Consider the following 24,987-nt stretch of genomic DNA (forward strand, 5'->3'; position numbering starts at 1 on the left):
TATGAAAATGTATCTTATAATATCATTTTTTTGTCAACATTTTCAGATATTTATATTAAATAGAGGCAATAAGAAATTCAGTCTTCCTCATGATATCGTTTATATATATTGTGCTTATATTTACTGTCCCTATCTTGAGGTCTGTTACTCAAATCGTAAATAAATTGTTTGGGATGTTTTGCAAATGTTGAATAGGTCCTATTACTAGCTTGAAGCATCAGAAAAACAAGTGTGATATGCAAACATGCAATTTTGACATGACTCAAGTTTGACATGACTTTCAATATCAAAGCTGACCGTAATGACACAAATGTATGTTTTTGTTGTGTATTAGTAATGTAAGGAGTTGTCTGGCTGTTGACATCATATAAAATGAGGTATAAAATGTCAGGAGGTAAAACAGCGATATGGGGGATTTTGAACCTTTCATAATATACTTACCGTATTGATTTTTGACATAACATTTCAAATATGTGCATCTGGCATTTGAGTACTAATGCGCCTGAGCCCCTGAAACAGGATGCATGATAAAAATAATCCTGTGTGGAGCCAGCAATGCTAATCAATACACTTCCAGGCTTGGCTGCTAACATTAGCTTGGAAGGCTAAAGTGGCTAGATCTTCGAGATTAAATTCATTGCGTCGGCTGGGACTCGTTTTGCTTTTGCTTGCATTTGTGTGTAATCAAACGGACAGGTAGTCCCAGTCGACTCATTTAGCTCTGTTGTTGTTGTATTTTAAGTGTGTTCTTGGCTATTTGTTCATTTATGTGTGAGTGCTCATGTTGCCATTTTCTGCTCATTATCTCAAAGGGCTGCTAGGAAAGATCCACCTGAGTCTCTCACAACCTCTTTGCCATTTTTTGGTTTTGTAATTGGAGAGAAAACACAGCCCCTGATCAAGCTATCAGTGCTCCTCCGAGCATGAGAAAACCAACATAATGAATGATCAAAGGAAACAAGCTAACTTGCTAATGCAGGAGCAGTAAGCTGTACGTGGTTTGCTGCAACTATTTTGGTAGCACATACAAACACTAAAACTAGAGCTATTTAAAATATTTAAAGGCAATGTGTGTCTTGATTTTAAACTACCTTCTATTCATGCTTAATGTGCAGAGACATCTGGAGGTCACTGAGTGTCTTTGCCTTTTCTTTTCTTTTTTTTTTGCTAACAGATGACAATATTATACTACATTGTTTTATATTATGTTCATTTGTGTACTGATGTCTGATATATATGAAAGTACAAAACGGAAAGGAAATGATATCAGGAAATGGGAGGGGGGGGAGGGGGCGAATCCTTTAAATGAATCCTCTGAGCCAGTTTACAAAATTTAACAGTAAGTTAAGCCCTGGGTTTTTTTTTTTGGTTTTTTTTTGTTTTTTTTATGTGTACGCTAGCGTATGCGCAGTCAAACGCACAGCCTTGCAAAGTATACTTCACTTGACTTGTACACGTACACAGGCGTTTGATGTATGCGCAGTTTTGAGCAATCTCTCGCCATGAGTCACAACCCATGTAAATATATTTGTATTCTTTCACGCTAGAGTTGTACAAATGAAGGTACTTTCTAACCTCTTCGCACAATCTGTCATCTATATAGGCCTCTGTTGTCGATGTAGCTTGCATGCGTTCCGGTCTGTTCTGTTTATGCAGGTTTTCTTCGACTACCTTGTGAATCGACGCCCCCAGGGCAAGGTTGCCACCTTGTGGATAAACTACGAGTACAGTATGTGCATACTCTTCTGATGACGAAATTCGCGTCACACGCACTGGACCCTTGTGTACGCGTAAAAAGTGAAGTATACTTTGAGCTTAACTTTTACAAATAAAACATTAGAAATAGGTATTATGGAAAGAAAGGTAAAGGTAAAGATGAAAACTTTTCAGTTTTCATCTTGAACACTTTTTGAGGATAGTGAGTGAACGTGATCATCTCTTCCTCTTTACTACTTTACAGAAGAAAATAAACATGAATGAAAATCAAAAATTATGTTGAAAGTTGCAGTAGCTTACCGAAATCTGTATCACGTCAGTTCAATCAGTGTTGCAAACAATGTCACGTATATACCTCAGAAATTCGTTGACCATAAACTTATAGTCAGCAGCAAGAAAAATAAAACGAACTATTTAAAACAAAACGAAATGGTTTAGAAACTTAATTATGTAAGTATACGTATTATAATATATAATAAAATGGACAAACTGGGTGCGTGTAATCAAACGCATTGTTTTCATTTTATTCTGGAGACTGACCTCGCGCTCTGCTGCCACACTGGAGCACACTCACCACCAACTGGAGAGTATGAAGTATACTTTGAGCTTAACTTTTACAAATAAAACATTAGAAATATGTTAATGTCTGACACTTTCAAGATAAATACAAAATAAATAGTAAATAGCATTTATTTAAAAAGTGCAAAAAAAGATGAATTTAGTATTGTTTAATGTAAATACAATGACTTTGTTTAATAAGCTGAATTGTAAGAGAGCTTTGAAACAAATCAGTTTTTGTTAATCCATTTGATGCTGTGCAGAAAAGCCTTTTAAGTATTTTTCCAGAAAGACTCTGTCATTACCTACTATTTTAATTTTAAGACAGCCTGAAACAATCTATTGACCCTTTTTCAACAAGTACACAACTTCCCTAATTCAGTCCCACAGTCTGTGACAAATTTCTAATTCATGTTAACAGAATTTAAGTCTGCAGTATGACCCATTTTAACAGGGAAACTCCCATAAGCATGATCTATTGTTGCTGTCACGTTTCTGTGGCTCATCTCATTATGGATTCTTATCACCATGAGAAGTTTCCATGCACAGTATGAGAGAGTGAGATAAGGTTGGGGTTTAAAATAATTTTAGGCCTGGCCATTGTGATAAAAAATTATAGCCCCTTCCTCTTATCTTTCAAGCGCAAGAGAGGAATCATTTGATGTAAAGGTATGTTTTTGCAGAAAGACACTACAGAATGCTGTTTTGTTATTGGTTGAGCTGTTGAGCTGCTTTGCTGTCATTGGTTCACTCATTCCATGCTTCACTCTTATTGGTTCACACGTCTCCAGGCCCATAGCGATGACTGTTAGGGATTACCAGAAAGCTGTGAGAGCCACTGTTTACATTTGTGAGATACCCTCAGGTTTCGGTTTACCTCAGATACTATGGATCCTTGCAGTTATGTGTCATTTTTGTTTTTGTGTGGTCCTCAGGCTAAAATAGAGGGATTTAGCCACAGGAAGTTAAATTACAGCTAAGAGCAGCGGGGAAAGAAAGGGATACGTCTCTCCTGGCCCACTGTATGGTGAGTGACACTTCCTATTAGCACAAAATGAGAAGTGTGATCATCAAATGATGGGGACAAAAAAGGATTCGTGGCTTTAATGACTTCAAAGAGGTGATATGCTCAGTTTAAAAGGAAAAAGTTACTGATTATAAAAAAAGAGTAAAACGAACCTATATAAACAAACAAAAATATAGCTAACATTGTGCCCCTCTTTAAAATTATAGTAATGTTTTTTAGATTTTCTTGAATTTTGTATTCATCAGCCTAATAATACGCATTTCCAGTGGAGAAGAACTTATTTTTAGTATCTGTTGGCTGAAACAGTCAGTACGACATTGAATTGACTGTAGTTGTATCTGCTTTTTTTATTTTATTAAAATGAATTATAATGTTTTTTAGTTCATATGAGTCATTTTAGTTAAAATGGACTTTATTCAGAGTTGTGGTCATATTTAATTTAACACAAACAAAAACAAAGCTAAATTGTAGCAGCTAATGGGCTTTATTCATGAGGAAATGTCTGTGTAAATTGTATCTAAAACTATTAAACTAAACTACTGGTTGCATTCATTTCAAAGGGAAACAGTTTTATGAACAATTTACAAGCAAATTAACTGTATGTTTCATGAAAAAACCCCAATATGTTGGATTGACCCAAAAAAATGTACTGTATTTTCAATGTTTCATCAACTTGAATGATCAAAAACATGAGCCTGTGTGACTGCTGTTTGTTCTGACTAAAGTATATTTACTTGAAGTCAAAGCACAATGACTTTCAAAACCTAATAATATTAATAAGCTAAGCTATTTTGTGACATCACCACAAAACAGAGTGATACCTATGATGTGTAGCAATATTTGTTTTTTTCTTTCCACCAATTCTCTCTCTCCTTCTCTCTCTTCTCACCTTCAGTGTATGAATACATATTGCAAAATGTTAAGTGAAGGTCTGTCAGGATGATGCTAACGGTACATCATTGAGGTGCGACTTCCTGCCCCAATCTGCTAATGAGCAGCAAGCCTTGCCAAGATCGTGCTCTGTCAGGTGCGGTGACAAGTAATATTAGTTTTCTTGCCTTTAATTAAATCTAAAGTGGCCCCGCAGTCTAGTGCGTAATTGGACGCTTGGTTTGCGAGTTATCGGCCCCAAAGTTCATCATAACAAATACGACTGGATGGTTAAGTTTAATACCCTCTGCTCTGCGGCTGCTCCCTGCGTGAACACATTTTCACAATTAATTTCCTATGGGTGACAAACACGTTGCAACCCAACGTTCACATGTTCTTGGCCAGAATAAGCTCCTGCGTGGGCAGATTTTGTGGTTGGGCTATGCAAAAACTACAACCGCAATGGTACTGAGGGCATCCAAACCACATAATTTCTAATCTCTTTTCAGTTTTCTGTTAATCTGATGAAGATGGATGGGCGCCTTCTTCTTCAAAGTGTCTCTCTTGTGTTGCTTTTTGGGGCACATCTTTATCTGCAAGGCTAATGTCTTCTTGAAGTTCATGGATCCTCCTGAGGTACAAACAGCAGAGGAGAGATGACTCGATGTGTTGAATATCTGATGCCTTCCTCTTTCCCCGCTGTGGCCATTACTCACCTCCTCGGAGATGATTGCAGAAGCCACAACAGATGCAAAAGTGACTGACACAGAGACACTGTGTAAGTTACATCTCAAAAATACACACATTATGAATGATTACTTTCACAGGATGGATCTTAGCGCTCGCTCTCCATCTCTGTTTTGTTCCTTCCTCTGTGCCTTTTGAGCCTTGTGAGTGTGTAAAAGTAAAAAGGAAATCATTCAAGTGAGGACAGAAGCAAAACTATTAAAAGTGAACTAAGAAAGGATATTACTAGAGCTTTAAAGTCAACTTGAAATTGGCCTAATTTACTTTCGCAGCACATGTTCCAAAGGAAAAAAATTTATACTTTTCCGTAATCTTTCATAAAATTGAGCTTTGCCTCTAAAATGTTTTTCCTTCTATGCTGACATCATTAATTCCTCTTATTTTTAGCCCCTCCTCTCTGTAACACTTTTCACCATCCAATCAATTCTTGACAAATAAAAGTATAACAGTATAACAGTATATCTGAAATCTTATTCTCATCCATGTTAAAGGGTTAGCTCACCCAAAAATGAAAATTCTGTTTTAATTACTCACCCTCATGTCGTTCCACACCGGAAGACCTTCGGAACACAAATGAAGAAGTTTTTGATAAAATCCGATGGTTCAGTGAGGCCTGCATTGAGAACAAGTTAATTTAGACTTTCAAATGCCCTGAAAGGTACTAAAGATATATTTAAAACAGATCATGTGACTACAGTGGTTCAACCTTAATGTTATGAAGCGACGATAATACTTTTGTGCGCCAAAAAAAAAAACTTTATTCAACAAAACTTCATGTGTCATGTGATTTCAAAACACTGCTTCATGAAGCTTCGAAGCTTTACGAATCTTTTGTTTCGAATCAGTGGTTCGGAGTGTGTAGCAAACGATCTCAAACTGCCAAAGTCACATGATTTCAGTAAACAAAATTTCGTTGCGTCATAAGTGTTTTGAAATTTCAATGGTTCACTTGACTTTGGCAGTGCTCCAAGCCACTGATTCGAAACAAAAAATTCGTAAAGCTTTGAAGCTTCATGAAGCAATGTTTTGAAATTACCCTTCTCTAGACTGTTTCAAATATGTTTTTAGTATCTTTCTGGTCATTTGAAAGTCTAAGTTAACTTGCTCTCAATGCAGGCCTCACAAGCTATCGGATTTTATCAAAAAAATATCTTAATTAGTGTTCCGAAGATGAACAAAGGTCTTACGGGTGACATGAGGGTGAGTAATTAAAAACAGAATTTTCATTTTTGGGTGAACTAACCCTTTAAGATTTTTAAATGGTGCTTTGAAGTGTCACACCAGGTTTGATGACGCAGATTTTTCAGTGAATAACATCCTAAAAATGTGGCCCTTTTGGTCACTATGAATTGTGAAATATTCTTCAGAATGTCTCATTTTATGTTCCATGGTAAAATTATAACAGCATACGGGTGTGGAATGAAGTGACGTTGAGTAAATGATGCCAGTTTTCATTTTTGCATGAGCTACCTTTAATTGGCCTGAAAATTGTTACAACATGAAAAATATTATCACCTCAGGCTCATAATAACCTCATTAATTGGTTTCGGTCAGTTACAACTGTGTGTATTTCCTATGAAATGAAAAAAAAAAATCAACAAAAGCCAACAAAAACGTATTTCTACTCATTACAACCTTGCTTTGCTGTGGAAGATCTGCACAGATCCCTGAGATGTCAATTATGATCACCTCTCTTTCATAACGTACAAAAACCATGAATAAGGGATTACAAGAAAGTCAAAAAGAGCGAGAGAGCGCTGACTATATGGCCTCTAAAGATTGCAGAGGTTTTAGGATGTATTATAAGCTGTGTCCCTCGCCACGGCTTTAATTGGCTCAGTTTCTCTTTTGTGTCAGATATCACAATACCATGAATTAAGGGCTGCTTTATTACCGCCCGCATCTCCGCTGCACGAGCTCTCCCTGACTAATTGAAAAGTGGTGGAACAAGGAAAGCAATTTACTCACCTAGAAATTACTTTTCATGATAACAATGCCATTTTTCAAAGCCAGGCGCTCCCGTCCACAGTCCTACTTCTTAAGAGGGAACCATTATTTGTGTTGGAGGGAAGAGAAAAGCCTATTTGCATTACATTACAATTCCAATTGGCACCCGGCAATGAGGAAGAGTATGGAGGGAAGAAAGGGAGAGATACATATTTCACACTGTCTTGGGAAAATCTTGCACTTTGTGCTTAAGTTGCGCTGATACTGTGTTATTGGAAAAGAAAAAAAATGGTATAAAATGTATTGTTTGTGCTACTTCTATTTATAGGCAGAAGAATGGGAAAGGCAGGACTGAGAAATGTTGCAAGTCAGATTCAAAGTCACATTGCCCAAATACGCACCACAAAAGGTTTCGCAATTCATTGACATATTTTTTTTAACTCTTTACCTTTCTACAACGCTTCCCCGCAATTGAAGGAATTTTCCAGCAAACCATGTTTTCAGTGTTATACGGTAGGAGGTGCTACACGTCTTCTGAAATATTTCAGAATCTCCGGATCCAAAAACAAGCGAAGAAGAAGCAGAAACAAGTGACAAAATCATTGCTTACGTACATGTAAGCTAATGCGATCATCAGGTGTTCAACAGCCTATAAATCAAAACTGCCTAAGGTTACCAAATGAAATGTTGACCCAGGACGAGGTATAGGACTGTGAAGTTTTAGGGGTGTTGATGACTCGATCTACTATGTTTTGAATTCCGAAACCTATTTTCTCAGCATTTTGTTCAAAATGTTTATGAAACTTATAAGTAAAAATGTAATTTACAAACACAAAAACAATACAGACAAATGGAATTTTATGGAAGATTGACATCTTCATGAATATTTACATACACTATATTGCCAAAAGTTTTGGGACGCCTGCTTTTACGTGCACATGAACTTTAATGACATCCCATTCTTAATCCGTAGGATTTAATATGGAGTTTGCCCACCCTTTGCAGCTATAACAGCTTCAACTCTTCTGGGAAGGCTTTTCACAAGGTTTAGGAGTGTGTTTATGGGAATTTTTGACCATTCTTCTAGAAGCGCATTTGTGAGGTCAGGCACTGATGTTGGTGAGAAGGCCTGGCTCGCAGTCTCTGCTCTAATTCATCCCAAAGGTGTTCTATCGGGTTGAGGTCAGGACTCTGTGCAGGCCAGTCAAGTTCCTCCACACCAAACTCGCTCATCCATGTCTTTATGGACCTTGCTTTGTGCACTGGTGCGCAGTCATGTTGGAACAGGAAGGGGCATTCCCCAAACTGTTCCCACAATGTTGGGAGCATGAAATTGTCCAAAATGTCTTGGTATGCTGAAGCATTAAGAGTTCCTTTCACTGGAACTAAGGGGCCACGCCCAACCCCTGAAAAACAACCCCACACCATAATCCCCCCTCCACCAAACTTTACACAGTCAGGCAAGTACCGTTCTCCTGGCAACCACCAAACCCAGAGTCGTCCATCGGATTCCCAGACAGAGAAGCGTGATTCGTCACTCCAGAGAATACGTCTCCACTGCTCTAGAGTCCAGTGGCGGCGTGCTTTACACCACTGCATCCAACGCTTTGCATTGCACTTGATGATGTAAGGCTTGGATGCAGCTGCTCAGCCATGGAAACCCATTCCTTGAAGCTCTCTACGCACTGTTCTTGAGCTAATCTGAAGGCCACACAAAGTTTTGAGGTCTGTAGCTATTGACTCTGCAGAAAGTCGACTTCTGCGCACTGTGCGCCTCAGCATGCGCTGACCCCACTCTGTGATTTTACGTGGCCTACCACTTTGTGGCTGAGTTGCTGTTGTTCCCAATTGCTTCCACTTTGTTATGATACCACTAACAGTTGACCGTGGAATATTTAGTAGTGAGGAAATTTCACAAATGGACTTTTTGCACAGGTGGCAACCTATCACAGTACCATGCTTGAATTCACTGAGCTCCTGAGAGCGACCCATTCTACCACAAATGTTTGTAGAAGCAGTCTGCATGCCTAGGTGCTTGATTTTATACACCTGTGGCCATGGAAGTGATTGGAACACCTAAATTCAGTGATTTGGAGGGGTGTCCCAATACTTTTGGCAATATAGTGTATAATGTATGAATTCATTTTTTTAAATTTTCAAAATCATACAAATTATATCAGTTTCTAAAATCTAAACAAACTGTGAAATAAGTAACAATTTTACATTACATTTACATTTTACAGTAATATTTATTATTACTTTAACATTTATGTATTTTATTTACAACCCGAATTCCGGAAATGTTGGGATGTTTTTTGAATTTGAATAAATGATAACCAAAACACTTTCAAATCACATAAGCAAATATTTTATTCACAATAGAACATAGATAACATAACAAATGTTTAAACAGAGAAATTTTACACTTTTATCCACTAAATGAGCTCATTTCAAATTTGATGCCTGCTACAAGGTCTCAAAAAAGTTGGCACGGAGGCAATAAATGACTGAAAAAGCAAGAAATTTTGCAAAGATTCAGCTGGGAGAACATCAGAGTGCGTAAAAAGATTGTGGAATACTTTAAAAACAGTGTTCCTCAACGTCAAATTGCAAAGGCTTTGCAAATCTCATCATCTACAGTGCATAACATCATCAAAAGATTCAGAGAAACTGGAGAAATCTCTGTGCGTAAGGGACAAGGCCGAAGACCTTTATTGGATGCCCATGGTCTTCGGGCCCTCAGACGACACTGCATCACTCATCAGCATGATTGTGTCAACGACATTACTAAATGGGCCCTGGAATACTTCCAGAAACCACTGTAGGTAAACACAATCCGCCGTGCCATCTGCAGATGCCAACTAAAACTCTATCATGCAAAAAGGAAGCCATATGTGAACATGGTCCAGAAGCGCTGTCGTGTCTTGTGGGCCAAGGCTCATTTAAAATTGACTATTTCAAAGTGGAAAAGTGTTCTATGGTCAGACGAGTCCAAATTTGACATTCTTGTTGGAAATCACGGACGCCGTGTCCTCCGGGCTAAAGACAATGCCCAGACGTCTTCAAACTGTTTTGAAGAGAAGAAGAGATGCTACACCATGGTAAACATGCCCCTATCCCAACTATTTTGAGACCTGTAGCAGGTATCAAATTTGAAATGAGCTCATTTTGTGCATAAAATTGTAAAATTTCTCAGTTTAAACATTTGTCATGTTATCTATGTTCTATTGTGAGTAAAATATTGGCTCATGTGATTTGAAAGTCTTTTAGTTTTTATTTTATTCAAAGTAAAAAAAACGTTCCAACATTTCCGGAATTTGGGTTGTATCATGTGAAAATTATTTATATAAATGTACACAAATTGCGACTGTCGATAGTTATTTGTTAAAGTGAAACAGTTTGTGCGGAATACAAAAATGGAAGCACTGCCTCCAAATGCCTTTTATTCTTTGTTTCCTCATTCTATGGAAAACGGCAAGGACATTCTGTCTAGACGTATCATTTCAATGCAACATATCATTTAAGTGCATATCATTTTTCATGACATATAATTTCAAAGCAACTTTACAGTAAATGACACTTTAGTGTCCACAGTAACCAAGCAAAATGTGACTGTGACACATTTTTTGTTTCCCAGCAAACCTGTGCACCTGGACTCCCGGAAGTTGCATAGCAGTCAGGCAATCTGTTTGGAGCTTGAGATTTTTACAAATGTGTTTTTGTGCAATATGCATCATCAGACTGTGGGCTGTGTCTCAGGTTAAGACATAGTATGGAAAACTGTTTTTAAAAAAAGGAAATATCGTCTTAGTCCAAATCAACTATTTTAGGTCTAGAGAGATCTATAATCCCTTAAAAACATGAGTTTAAAAAAATATTTACAGTATTTTAGTCATCACATCCAATGGTTTGTGTCATTAAGATCAGTCAGGTCAGAGAGTGAAAGGAATTAATTCATGAATATATTAGTCTGTTTGAGCTCATTAGAGTGATGAGATGCTAATTTATGATGAGTGAAGTTTATTTATAACCCAAGAGTGGTGTAAGCACATCTCTTTAGACTTCTAAGTGAAGGATAGGGATCTTATATCATCTCTTTGCAAGCAATAAGAGTCTGATTTTCTGTAACAAACCCTGGACTCATGGCCCATTCTGGTACTTAAAGTTTAAGGCCCCTTTGTGAAACTGTTTGCTTGGAGAACTCTTGTTTAATTCCTTCAATGTGGACACGAGAGGAATTGTATCCAACCGACGTGGACTCAAGAGGGAAATAAAGAAAATAATTGGCTTTTTGGTTTCCAAACAAGAAGCACAACTTCAGCTGAGCAAGACAAATCTGACATACCCAGAGCTCATGGGACAGAGGACTAAACTGTTATAGCCAGAAGTTTATTCTCAAACTGAAGACACAATGTAAGTAAAGCACTTTTGATATTGCGTTTTTGAAAATACCATCTTGTCAAGCCCACTTTTTCTGTACATTTCAGGTCTGATAACTTCATAACAGTGTGATTACACTGCATTTTCCACAGAAGGAAGAAGTGCTTCAAAGGTCACTAGAGGTTGAGGGAGTATATGTGCATTTCCCCTTGGCATTCCCCGTGGGATCGCTACACAAATATTGAACTTCACAAGTTTTTCTAGGTTTCTAGATCTTGAAACAAATTAAACCTTCATCACTCAATGGAAGGTCACGATTCAAGTAATGACCTTCATGTTCTCTAAGGTTTCTCAAGGTTCTTGTCTGATGAAACTTGTACTCCCATTGGCTCCCAGTCCATAATTTGGTCAGGTCAGTCACCTTTGCCAAACCACACAATGATGCCTCAGCTCGAGAACGTTTCGGTGACGCACAAGTCTACGGTATACTCAGGTATTCATAGAAAGAATTCCCACTGAGGTGACCTTCTACAAGATTGCCTCCATTTTTCTGTTTCTACTGTTGCCCCATTGGTGTCGACTGAGCTGCAACAGTGTCAATTGCAGTCCGTGGACTACCCACAATCTCTTCATCATCTAATGCTGGGGTAGCCAACCCTGTTTCTAAAGGGCTACCATCCATTAGAGTTTAGCTCCAACACTAATCAAACACAATCATGGTGTTCAGGATTCCAGCAGGTGTGCTGGAGTAGGGTTGGAACTGAAGTCTGCAGGAAGGCAACCCTCCAGGAGCAGGTTTGGCTACCCCTGATCGTATGCATATTGCACACAAAAAATGAAGTGAAAATCACAATCAGTTCTGTCTGATAGTAACATGAATTTCGGGGAGTTAAAAATTCTGTTTGCCTGCATTTTACACCAAATTCTCTGGTGTTGTATAACCATTCAAAGGGACTGTCGAGCCATATTTTGAAAGAGTTATTCTACATAGGTCTGTTGTTGTGGTATCATCTATTTCAGATATCCCTACTCAACAAACAATTTCCATGTAATTTCTCTCACATCAGGCTAAAAACACAACATGTATGCCCACCATAAGTAGATGTTTCTTGGGCAGAATAAGCCGCAAATTTTAATTTTTGCCACAAGACTGGTTAAATGAGTCTATAGGGTGTAGAAGGGTTCTTCTCAAGTATTCTTGGGCAGTTTCTTTCTGTGGAGGTTCAGGGAGTATGTTAATTAATTGTGGGCATTGGTACGTGTTTGTGCCAGTGTGCACAGGTGTTTCGGCTATATGGGTCTTAAATGTTGCCAGGAACAAATTACCTGAAGCCCTGCAACTATGGATCTAGACTGATCACTCTTACACATGAATGTTTTTAAACCTTTTCCAATGCACCATTAAGCCTTGGCAAAGCGGCTGAAAGGTAATTGCCACTCATTACACGTAAAATCCCAAATAACACACTTTCAGTTGATTGAAATTGAAGTGGCAGAATTTGAAAGTCATGTTTTATCGCAAATGGATTTACTTCACAGAGATCCACTTGTGCATATCAAATGAAAGTTTTAAAGTGAAACATTTGTTCAAATCATAAGCTATTAGATCAATTCCAGTAATAGCCACTTTGTAAAACATGAGATGTTTAGTTTGTGTTAAAAAAGTTATATATTTTTTGTTAGTTGAAACATTTACAGTGTCCAGTGTAACTATATGTGTAAATCTTTATTTTTCAATGAGTGGAACATGTAATTCTTGCCTGATAAATGTAATTTCAGTCCAGTTTCAGGGCTCAAAAGACTCGTGTTGGAGCGAAATTCCCAAGGTGTCCTGCTTTGTTCCCTCGTTTTTTACTGCTACAGTGGCTGAGCATTGATCTGTGTCCAGAACAACATGCTGTTTTAACCTCCCTACATGAAAGTATTGAAGCACACAGCTTACTGTGGCGTCCATATTTATGAACCTGCCAATAATAGAAGAAATTTGACCACTGGGTTTTTGGTATACTACGTTGGTTATGTATCTGTGCCCACCAGCCGTAGCAAACAGGAAACAGATTTATGAGAACAGGAAGTCAAGGAGGAACAGAAATCCAGCCTCACATTTACAGCTCAAAAAGAACAAATATATAAGTGAAGAAAACACATACACACACACACACACACACATTAGCAATTTTTACATCTGTTGTCATCAATGGTATTTAAATTAAATTAAATTAAATTTGTATTAAGTCATTAAGAGTTATTATTTTAGACTCATTTGTCTTGGCTACAGTATCTAAATTGAGATGGGATTTACCCAGGTGGTTTTTAAGAAAACATATATGTGTGAGAGAAACAGCGGTATGATGATACGGTAGGAATGCTGAGGCCTTAGGGCAGATTTCTGTGTGTGTGTGTGTGTGTGTGTGTGTGTGTGTGTGTGTGTGTGTGTGTATTTCTGCATGCGTTTGTATAATATAATGAAGCCTGAGTTCACCCTCGGGCACATATTTCTCCTGGGACAGACAGCGAATGGCTGAAGTCAAAGTTCAGAGCTTGACTTGGACGGCCAGAAAGCACAAACACACCAAGAAGACTGCACACACTCACAGAAGAGTTTTGATGTCTTATTTATGGTGCTGTCATTGTTTATTATCAAGTGACTATATAAAGCTTGAGCAGGCTGAGAATATGATTTTGTGCTGAAGTAGAGTTTAATCACATGCGCACATATTCACACATACTTAAATCTTTTATTTACATTTTAATTATGCTTATTAAGTCAAAACTTAAAGTCTGATCTGGCTTTAGACGTTTCTGAAATCTCTTTATACTATTTAGCCACTTTTTTTCCCCTTTTTCATTTGATTTCTTTTTCTTTTCCTCCTCTTTGCTTTCTGAATGGCAAATAGGTTGTCACAAACTCAAAATAAAAACATGATTTTAAAAGCGGTGTAATTGCCCTGCATCCTTCGCAGCATTCCTTCTGTCATGCGTCCATAGGAGGCCACAAGCTGTTCTTTAATTTTTCTTTTTTCTCATACTATTTTTGCAATATGTATACTATGCAGAGGATGCAAAGTTTCTGTATGCATAGAATAACTAGATCTACTACAGTTATCAAAATGTATAAGTCAAAGAGAAACGACAATTAACATAAATAATTAACATAAATAGTAAATAAAAGAGGCCCCAACACAGGTCCTAGGGGAACTCCCTATATTATTTTTGTTCAACTAAACATAGTCATGAGTAAATAATGACACATTTTCCCTTTATCCCTTTAACACATTCATCACCTGGAGACACAATCCCCCGCTAAACCTTCACTGTGGGTTGCCTTCATCTCTGTGTGCAGTGGATCTTTCGTCTCTATATGTCGTGCTCCACCCCAGGAGGCTTTTCCTTCACCTCTCCGCTCCTCTGCAATTAAGGCTGACAGGACAGCTTGCTCTATTCCGCTGATGCCAGTACTTATCAAGACGGAGAGAGAGAGTTCAGGTGTGTTCATCCATCAGTCAAGGCCCCTTTCCAACCACCCACCCCGTCTCCATCCATGCCAATCTGTCTATTGTTCTCAGTTTTCCTATTTACATTAATTTTACAACTGCCACATGGGAGACTCAACTGATATAAATGGAGTTTGACGTTAGCATGTAGCTAAGCTAGCAGCACAATACTGTAAGAAAACTGAAATACTCTAGAAAGCATAGAAAACAATTGCTTTATGGATTGCTTTCTCTGCAAATGATACATACGAAGCTGCCTCAGAATAGAAAAGCATTGCATCGTGGGATGCCACCCTGAATGTGCTGCTCAATTGCCCACATACTTCATTCAGCCCTGTCTGAAGAATCTACTTCCTGATTGGTTCCCTAAAGCATAAATACCTTCGGCATGACGCATTCAATATCACCACGGCAGTTTTCTTATGTCAGTCATACTGTCTCCCACACCCAGCTGTCATGATCAATCCAGTCCTCCTCCTTCCCAGCATGCCACCTGTCCCTGCTGTGTCACTTCCTGGAGATCTTTGTTTTAGGGTCTCTTCCTCTCTTTAACAGTGAATTGATAGTCAACAGAAATGACAACCTGTATTCTTGCCAAACACTTTATTATCAAGTCGAAAGAGTCGTGCTGACTGCCGCAATACAGTTAGCAATACGTCAGTATCAATTATTAACACCACCTCTTGTAAACAGACATTTTATGAAATAGAAATGATTCCTTTTATAAAGTCCATTATCAAACCATTTGCACTTCTTCCAGTTACGGCAGCAAGTCTGAACTTTTCTATAAGACGTCACCATAATAAGTACTCAACTTTATTCCCCACCAGGGATTTTAAACATTTATATGCCAGAGACGGAAATATCACAATAAAAGCTTAAGTATTGACTGGATGGAGTGAAGAAGAGACAAATGTTATTTGTTTGGAGAGTAAACATAATAGTGCGTTTACAGCATGATAGTGCCCTCTAGTGGCTGTAGCTGTATATATTTGATGTGTGTAGATATTAAAAGTCGAGGAGAATAACACTTTATCTTTTTTTTTTTTTTTTTTTGTAAAAGATTTGGACAGAAGGTCATTAATATTATTATTATTATTATTTTGCAGTGTGAATTGGCATATTTGACCTGTGTGTCAGTAAATATGGCCAAGAGATAATCTGCTAAGAATATAAATGTAATGTAAATTAGCTTTTCAAAGCACATCAAATATGATAGAACATCTAGCCGTTAGCTAAACCAGCTTTGCTAACAGCTAAGCCAGTTTAATCAACACTAGCAAACAATTTTAAGCCATATTTACGTCACAAAGCCATCACAGAAATTAAAGAAATATAAATCAATAATGCTTGCATAGTCACAACTGAAGATGTACAACAAATATTTTTGTCTGTTCTTGTATTGCTATATTATACATATAATTACCTACAATATATACAGATAAATGACAGTTTTAGTGTTCGTTTTCAGCGGCACACATACACATTTCAGGAGCTAATTTACTAACAATTAAATTTCATTTTACTCTGTGCAGTGGGAGGCCGACTTTCACTGATGTTTGTTAATTTCTTGCTTGGTTTGAGATGTTAATTAGCTAAGTCAATAAATCACAATTTAATTTCAGAAACAAAATACCAGACACTTTGACATTTTATCACCACCTTAAAGTTCCTTCAAACAAACCAGTTCATCTAAAATACAGGAAGTTTATCCTTTAAAGTCATTTTAGTCGCTTCAGAGGCATTTCAGCTTTACCCAAGGGTTTTCCCATGATAAAGAGCCACCTTATAATCAAAGTGAATTATTCCCTGTGCTTAAAATCACAGTATTTGGTTTGTACGCTTTAAACCAATATGTTTTTCTCTTTATGACAGTATCTGAGCTTGTGCATGTTTTTAGGTCAGCTTAACTTTCATCACCATTTTTATTTTTATGCCATACAGGGTAGCGATTCAAAGTCTCTGCTGACAATTTGTGAGATGAATGGCAGTTTTAAAGCTGTGCAAACATCTGTTTGATGCCATGAAAAATGGGTATATAAAGACAAGGAAGAACAGACAGAGAGAAAGATGAGAATCTCTATGGAGACTGTGTTTGCAACTTTGCCAGGTTGTTTTGAGTCAATCACCTGAGATATAACTGTGTTCACAAACTTCTGGCCATATACAATTATGATACATATATGTGGTTTCATATGTGGTTCAATTACATAAAATGTCATATTACATATTTTTAAACTTTTTTTTTTCTGTCACATACAATATGTATTATCAAATAATATTAAATTTAATATATGGTCACATATACTGTATGGCCATGTTTTAAATCCAAATACAGTGCACACTATAAAAAAGATTTATTGGTTTAACTTAAAAAAGTAAGTTACCTGGTTGCTTTAAAATTTTGAGTTCATTGAAATTAAAAACTTGAGTTAATACAATGAAGGCGATTGATTTAATCAACAGAAACTCAAAATATTATGTTATCTAAACTGCATTTATTAGCTAAGATGACTTGACAAAAGAAAAAAAAAAAGTCCAAAAGACTACATCTAACTTAGTATATACTTTATAGACATTTACATTTACTTTTTAAAATTTCATAATATGATGAAAACCAAATGAAATCTTTTGGTTTAAGATGAAATCTTTGGTTTCATCTTTACCCTTAGGTGATTGTGGACCATAGGATGGGAAACTCTGTTTAAAAGGAGATACAGAAAACATGTGATCCAGGCAAGATTTATTTTATAATTCATTTCATGTAGAAATGTCAGTGTTAGCTGAGAACTCAAAATAATATATCTCTGCCCTCTTTAACCATATCATCACCGCCACCTGCTGGACAGGCTATGTATCACAGTTACCCTTGAGCTTGGTGTTTCGTGCAAGTGAGTTTCTCTTTATGGATTGACAGATTTGGAATACAGTAGGTGTTTATACATCTGTATGTGTGTGTGTGCTACTTTGCCTTTCTATCTCCACTTGCGGGAAACCACTTAAAAATTCCCTGGCTCCTTCCAGGACTTTAACAGCTCTCTACAGAAGCACAGCCAAATTTCCCCCTGATTTCAGTGAAGGACCACACACCCAGATCAATCCCAAAATGCCAAGGAATACTGATCGACAGGAAATGGAGGCAGATGGCTCATGCAGCTACGCGTTGGTGCGATGCTAAGCAACATAACTCTTCGGAAAGCGCCACCATAATCCGGGGACAGTGAATCTGCCACAACTTTGGTTCCTCACCCATCTGTGAGAACTTTAACTGATACCCATGAGCAAAACATAGAATAATGCAAACTGTTCTTTGACAATAGTCTCTGTTTACTAGCCTTGCCCTTAGCTTAGCCTCTTTGGTAACTTCTGGCTAATAGGTCTACATTTTCCCATGGTTTACCAATCATTAGTCAAAATTGTTCCATTTTAACCACATGGTCATTTTCTAAAAGGTTAGTTTACTGTGCTCACAAAAAATGTGCTGTCCTGCACAATGTGGGCACCCTAAGGTTTAAAAAGTAGCATGTTCTGATTGGTCTTCATGTACTGTAGGAAAGGTCATTCAGTGAGCACAAGTACTCCTCCACACTTACTTCTTTTGTAATTCAGAACAGATGCAAACAGCAATCAGTTGACCAATGCTGCGTTTATTAGCAGGGTGCGACCAGGAAAGAGAAATAGCATTAGCAAGAATTAAATCCAGACTAATGTTAACAGAATGTGTTGGTTTGCTCCTCCAAGCAGTTTTCCGTCACTTGTAGCGAGCAGGAATCCCTAAGTGTGAGTTCTCTTCTCTGCAAAAGCAAGTCTGACAAACCAATATGAAATTTCCTGCTAAATGACTAGCTAGACTATTTTCATGCTACTTTTGGTTGGTTTATCTGGTGGACTAACATAACTAAGAGGTTCACAGGCAAAATTTAAGCCATGCTTTTACAGCCTGAAATAACTTTTGGGAGTTGTAAAAGGTCTTTTAGTGTAGAGAAACCTGGCAGTCAATTTTTGCGATTAAATTTAGGGCTTTGCAATGAAATTTAGGCTCCACCAAAGTTCTGATAGTGTCTGAAATTTTGTGTTGCAGTTCTGCAATGTGACTGCTTCTATGATATCTTTGACTTCTTTGTTTTTACTCATGATTGTGCAGTACCATTTCAAGAACGTGATATGACTGTTTCATCAACACTGCCAGTCATGACCAAAGTCATAACGTATATTGTACACTTTGACATAAAAGACTGTTGATTAGGCTCACCGATGGTGATTAATCTTAGGCTTCTGCAATGAATCTTAGGCTCCAAAGAAGTTCTGACTGTGTAATTTTGTGATCATAAAGCTAGAAAAGAAAGAGTTTCAGAAGTTGTAAAAATTCTTTTGTCATAGAGCAAAATTGGCAGTCATTTAGTCTGACAGGCTCACACGTGGTATTTAATCTTAGGCCTTTGAAATCTTAGGCCCTGATGAAGTTCTGTCACTCATAAGGCACCCACACACTACAAGATAATTGGACCAATTTTGGACCCAATTCTCCCCTTCCAACAATCCTAGGTAAAGTCCTGATTATCTTGATGGTTCTACAGATTATCTTATCAGATTTTCCTGTGATGTGATGTGTGTTAAGGGTGATTGCATCTGCTCTGAAGAATGTTGTGGCCGCACCGATCTCAAATCGTAAATATTCAACATGTTGAATATTTACGAACAGAAATCCTTCTGTGTGGGGGGAACCCCAAGGACAAACGCACACACTGTAGATTGTCATGTGGAACAAAAGGATACCAAATCAGAAAGCGGGCTGACGGAAGACGGAACATAATTTCATCCAAACCTTTTTCCCAAGAATTTTCTGTAAAAAGCAGTCCAAACAATATCATCACCATTTCTTCTTGCCCATTGTCCACCATGTTTGTTTACTCTAAAGTCACGTTTGTTTGTGTGAGATTTTGCAAGATTTCCCGTGTTCACAGTCGGGACTGTGACAAAGTTTCTTTGTGGATGGAATCTGTTAGTCTTATGAGATTTAAAAAATCTTTTAGTGTAGGCCAATCATTAGGTTTGTGGGGTGCCATTTCAATTTGTCGTACCATTGGGAATGTCAAAATGTGACACGATTGTTCTGTTAACACTATCAATCTTGACCAAAGTCTTAACATATGCATATGGTCACCGTGATTTTGCCAAGTAAGACATGTTCCTGGATCAACATATTTTGTTGATCCTGGAACAACATTCCTACCCGAAAATTTAGTCCTAACCTTTTCCCAACCTCTAAACCTAACCCTACCCATAACTTATCCCTAAAATCAGAGAGAAATGATAGTTGAATAACACTGTTGTGGAAGCACCTAACCCAGGTTGTAAGCCTAAACTTGATATAAATGGTAAACTTGTCCCTCAAATCTGATCGGTTGATTGGAATGTTGTTCCAGGATCAACAAAAATGTTGATCCAAGAACATGTTGTACTTGGTGAAATCACGTTCACCCTTAAGGTCTCATACCCTTTGATGTAAAAGATTGTTGACTGTTGAAAAGCAACATTTGTAAAGATATAGATAAAAATTGTATCACTTTTGAGAGTCATAAAAGGTCCTTTGTCATAGAGCAAAACTGGCATTCACATAGTCTGAAATCGTAATGGGTCAAACGTGAACAATTCGAACAATACGCAATATCCTATAGGTTCTGTACTGGAAAGAGAAATTATTAGTTCACCAGAATCGAGAGGTGAACTAATCAATCCTGTATCCAGTATCGACTGCACAGCTCAGCTTATGGGGATGTCACGGGATGAACAAACAACTCAGATCGGGAGGTGAGGTGAACAGACATAGCCTGAAGACCCAGCTAAGCAATGAATTAACCGTTTCTGTTTTTTCATAATTTGGCCGTGGCCTTGCATTGTAGTCTTTGTAGTGATCCGAACTTCCCATTACTAGTCTGAAAGGCTCACTGATGGTGATTGATCTTAGGAATTTACAATGAATCTTAGGCTCTGACGAAGTTCTCACAGTCTCTTCTTAGATTTGTAGGGTAAGTTTTAAATTTGTAGCATCATTGGGATATCAGAACATGACATGATTGTTCTGTCAACACTGTCATTCTTGACCAAAGTCTTAATATGTGTGCAATACATTTTGATCTAAAAGATTGTTGATGTTGTACAGTCTGCCTTGACCTGTCCCCAAAAATCATTATTTTTTTAAAAGAAGCTCGATCAGAATTGTCTTTCAGGTCAGGCCTGTTGGGGACACCAGCATGTGGTGTTGACCTGCAATGATGCTGTTCTTTTTGGGATTGTTTTAGGTTATGAGATGTCGGCAGAATGACGCAGAGGTTTTCAAAACTGAAGGACACTGGTACTGGGTTTTTGGGGAAACCTGAAAGCAATAGGTCGAGAGGTTGGGCAGTTTTCAATGTCTTGAAATAGCTTGTCTTGTCTGCAGGTATCCATGCTGAGTTTCAAAATGAACAGCTACAGTAGACATTAGGGATGGGCCCGAAGCCTAAATCAGAATTCGGAAAGGCACGGAAAATGAATAACGCATTCTACAGAGTCCCTAAAGGGACATGGTTAGACTTTTTGCCGTAGTCGGTTACATTACAGCACATCGGATTTCACTTATCACGTGAACATATTAAGGAGAGATGACTGACAGGACGATGTCAGAGGATTTGGTGCGCAACAGATCCTGAGAGTCATTGACAAATATCTTATCTTGTAAAATGTGCGGCCATTACCTCCGCTCCCTATATACGGAGTATGCGTGATTGTGAATTGGATTTCAATACCCCCGCATATTGATGTTGACTTTCTGATGCCCGCAAATTATAAACAATATAAAATCACCCAACTATTCAATTGCAAGAGAACGCAAAAGCATCAAAATATATTTTTTCCTCCCATCTCATATTTTTTCCCCTGACCGTGTCACTTTAGGGGCTCTGTAGAATGTGTCATTTCCTTTCCAAACATATTTGTCTTTAGGCACATCCCTAGTAGACATCAGATTTGAGATGCCTGGACAAGTGAAGTTCTGCTTCTCATCAGACAGGTAAAGGTGGGGCTGAGGGAGCAATTCAGGTCTGAAGGTGCAGGATTGACCTTCTGAGTAAGAAAGATGTAAGGGATGGGAGTTACTGGGTACTTCGGAAGAGATTACAGTGATGGGATGAGTGAGGAAATGAGGGTTAGCATTAAACCGATGCGAAAAGGAGGGAGGGAGGGTCAAAAATCAATGTGCAGAGAAGTGGAAGTGATGAATCAGAAGAAATGTGCCATGAGAAAGAGAGAAAAAAGTGAAAAGTTAGGCATGACTGACAGGTAGAGGGGAAGGTGACAGAGATATTCAGAGTGAGAGAGACAGACAAAATCAGGTGAAGACAGGAACGGAGAGAGGCATTGATGGGTTCAGAGAGAGAGGGTGCTGAGCAGGAATTCTAAGGAGAACATTTGTAGAGTAATAACCTGTCTTAAGAAAATGTGAGTGCTTGCAAAAATAACCGCCATCATTGCTAGGGTTTTATGGGTAGTTGCTAGGATGTTGCTAGATAGATGCTAAGGTATTCTGAGTTATGTTTCTCAGATAGTTGCTAGAGTGTTATACGTATGTGATTCCTAGAAATTCCTATATAGAATTTCAAATAGATGGTTGCTAAAATGATTTTACTTTTCTATAGTTGCAAGAATATTTTGGGTGTTACAGCCCATCTCAAGTTACAAATAGTTACAATTTTGACACTGCACAACGTGTTTTATATTAGCATTGCTAATATTAGCAATTGTGAATTTCTCTTGCTAGCAATACTGTATTGCTTATTAACAGTGGCGTATTGCTAACATTAGCAATACTGTTATTTCTTTTATGTTATCAATAGTGTATTGTTTATATTATCAGTAGTGAATTGCTAATATATTAGCAGTAAAAAGTTTGCTGTGTTGCATGCTGGGAAATGAGAGTGTGGTGTGGGGTGTGAGAGTGGTATGCTTGAATTTGTTCAAGTTTCAATTTTCCTTTTTTTCTTTATGGTGTTTTGGGGTCTTATCACAAAAAAAAAAAAAAAAAAAAAAAAAAATTTAGGCTGAAAAAAAAAAAAAAAAACTAACGGCTGTACATAAAGCTCAAAACAATCAAGCAAAAATGTCAAAACGAAAAAAAATAAAAGGCACATGGGTGTGGGATCTATATGTATTTTTTGTTTTTCTGTTATGTCCCTTTATGTTTTTTTCTCTCCTCTACAATGCAGATTTTAAGAGTAGGATCTTTAAATGGGTTGAGGGAAGGTGGAGAACAAGCTTTACTATCTGAATTTCTTAGGCTTAAAGACAATCATGTAATATTACAAGAAACTCAGTGACAAAAAATGAATCTGACTTGAGTTTGTGGTGGGAAGGGAAAATGTGTTTAAGCCATGGCACGAATGTCAGTGCAGGGGTAGCTATTCTATTTTCAGCTTATTTTGATGTTAAAAATAAAATTAGAGAAAGAACGTCTTCTGATTGTGAAAGCTGAAATTCATAATTATTTGTTTTCATAAATATTTATGCTCCAAATAGAGGTACAGACAGAACTATTTTTTTCAGAACATTGGGAGACATTTTAAAAAGTTTTACCTTGGATGAATTATTTGTCATGCTGATTGGAATTGTACAGAAATAATGAGGAACCAGATTTCATATCAGCTCCTCTCTTAAAAAGCATTATTGTTCAGCAAGATTTTATAGATGTGTGGAGAGAGAGAGAGAAAAAAAAAAAAAAAAAAAAAAAAAACAGTACATAGACAAAAGTTTCAGAGGGGAGGGTTAGTGCAGCTAAACTTGATTGGATCTATATTAAACATACATCAAATAACAGAATTGTTAACAGAACAGTTGAATGTTGTAATGTATTTGAAGAGATGAGGCAGAGAGAGAATCCAAATGCACACGCAGTTTAATAACAAAAGGCAAAAAAAACAGACACTCCAAACCTGGAAACTGGCAAATAGTCCACACGAAGAGGAACATAATCCAAAGACCATGAAGGAAGGAACAAGACATCCAGGTACACCAACGGAGAAATAAATACAAACAATGACTCATGGCCCACGACTAAAACACAAGAGCTTAAATAGGCAAACTGAAACCAGTAAATGATCAACAGGTGGGAGAGATTAAACCATAATGAGCCCGCAGGCATAGGATTGTGGGGAATGTAGATCTTAATGGGAGAACAACAGAAGTCAGAAGGAGTGCCCTCTGGAGGAACTCATGGGCACTCAGCTGGTGTAAAAAGAAAAATATTTTCATGAAAATTTTTAATTGTTTTGGAGTGAGTGGGTTTCCCAAAAGAATGATTTTGAAAGTTTAATACAGTGGTGAGAAAAAAGAAAGACTGATTAAAAAAAAAAAAAAAAAAAAAAAATTGATTGTCAGCAGACTTACATCTGGAAAGGTTCAACATTCAGATTCATCATTAGATGGAAAGTTATCTGAAAAGAAACAAGATCTTTATTACAAACAAGAACTTTATTACAAGTTTGTGGTAAAGGTGCCCTATCTCATTTTATGTCTGTACATGACATGAATGCCCCCACTGCTTATTTTTTTAATTGAGAAAAGATTTCAAAGAAACAAAATGAAATGTACTGCTTAACAACACCAGATGGACTAAAGACTTCTGATTTAAAACAAATGTGAAAAATTGCAGTGGATTTTTATTTGGAACTATATAAAAAAAAAGGATACCGATTTGGGATGCTTTTCTCAATTATTACAACTGCTTCCTTCTATCACTAAAGAGCAGAGACAGAATCTGGACAGTGCTGTTTCTTATAGGGGGATGAAGTGTGGCCATGCACCTGGAATTGATGGACTTCCAGAGGACTTTTATAAGATTTTATGGAAGATCATCGGAAGAGACTTTTATGAGGTACTTCAACAATGTTTTAATGATAAACTACTTCCCAAAAGTTGTCAAAGGGTATTAGCTCTGATACCTTAAAAAAAGGAGACTTGAGACTCCTAAAAAAATGGAGGCCTGTATCTATTTTAACATCTGATTATAATCTAATAGCTAAAGTTTTGGCAAATAAGCTGAAATTTGTTTTGGGTGATATAATACATCAAGATCAGTCTTATTGTATTCCAGATAGAATATATGATAATATTTGTCTGATCAGAGATATTGTGGACTACTCTAAATTTTATGAAGTTTTTTTTAAGTAGGTTTTTTTTGTTCCTGGATCAGAAAAAGGCCTTTGATAGAGTTGA

At 37.4% G+C, this 24,987-nt stretch overlaps 1 long non-coding RNA gene across 3 annotated transcripts in view; it reads right to left on the minus strand.

Moving 5' to 3' along the window:
- LOC127521117 (uncharacterized) overlaps positions 1-24,987 on the minus strand; it is a 147,999-nt gene that overhangs the window by 95,714 nt on the left and 27,298 nt on the right. Inside the window, exons 3-4 of one of the 3 annotated variants that reach the window (XR_007932278.1) lie at positions 24,160-24,206; positions 21,415-23,997 (exon numbers count right to left, since the gene is read on the minus strand). This is a non-coding gene — a long non-coding RNA (uncharacterized LOC127521117). Of the gene's footprint in view, positions 1-21,414; positions 24,207-24,987 lie in introns of those variants that run through there. The other 2 variants (XR_007932279.1, XR_007932277.1) reach the window with 2 other exon arrangements.

The sequence above is a fragment of the Ctenopharyngodon idella genome, chromosome 10 (genome assembly GCF_019924925.1).
Source record: "Ctenopharyngodon idella isolate HZGC_01 chromosome 10, HZGC01, whole genome shotgun sequence".
NCBI classification, from domain to species: Eukaryota; Metazoa; Chordata; class Actinopteri; order Cypriniformes; family Xenocyprididae; genus Ctenopharyngodon; species Ctenopharyngodon idella.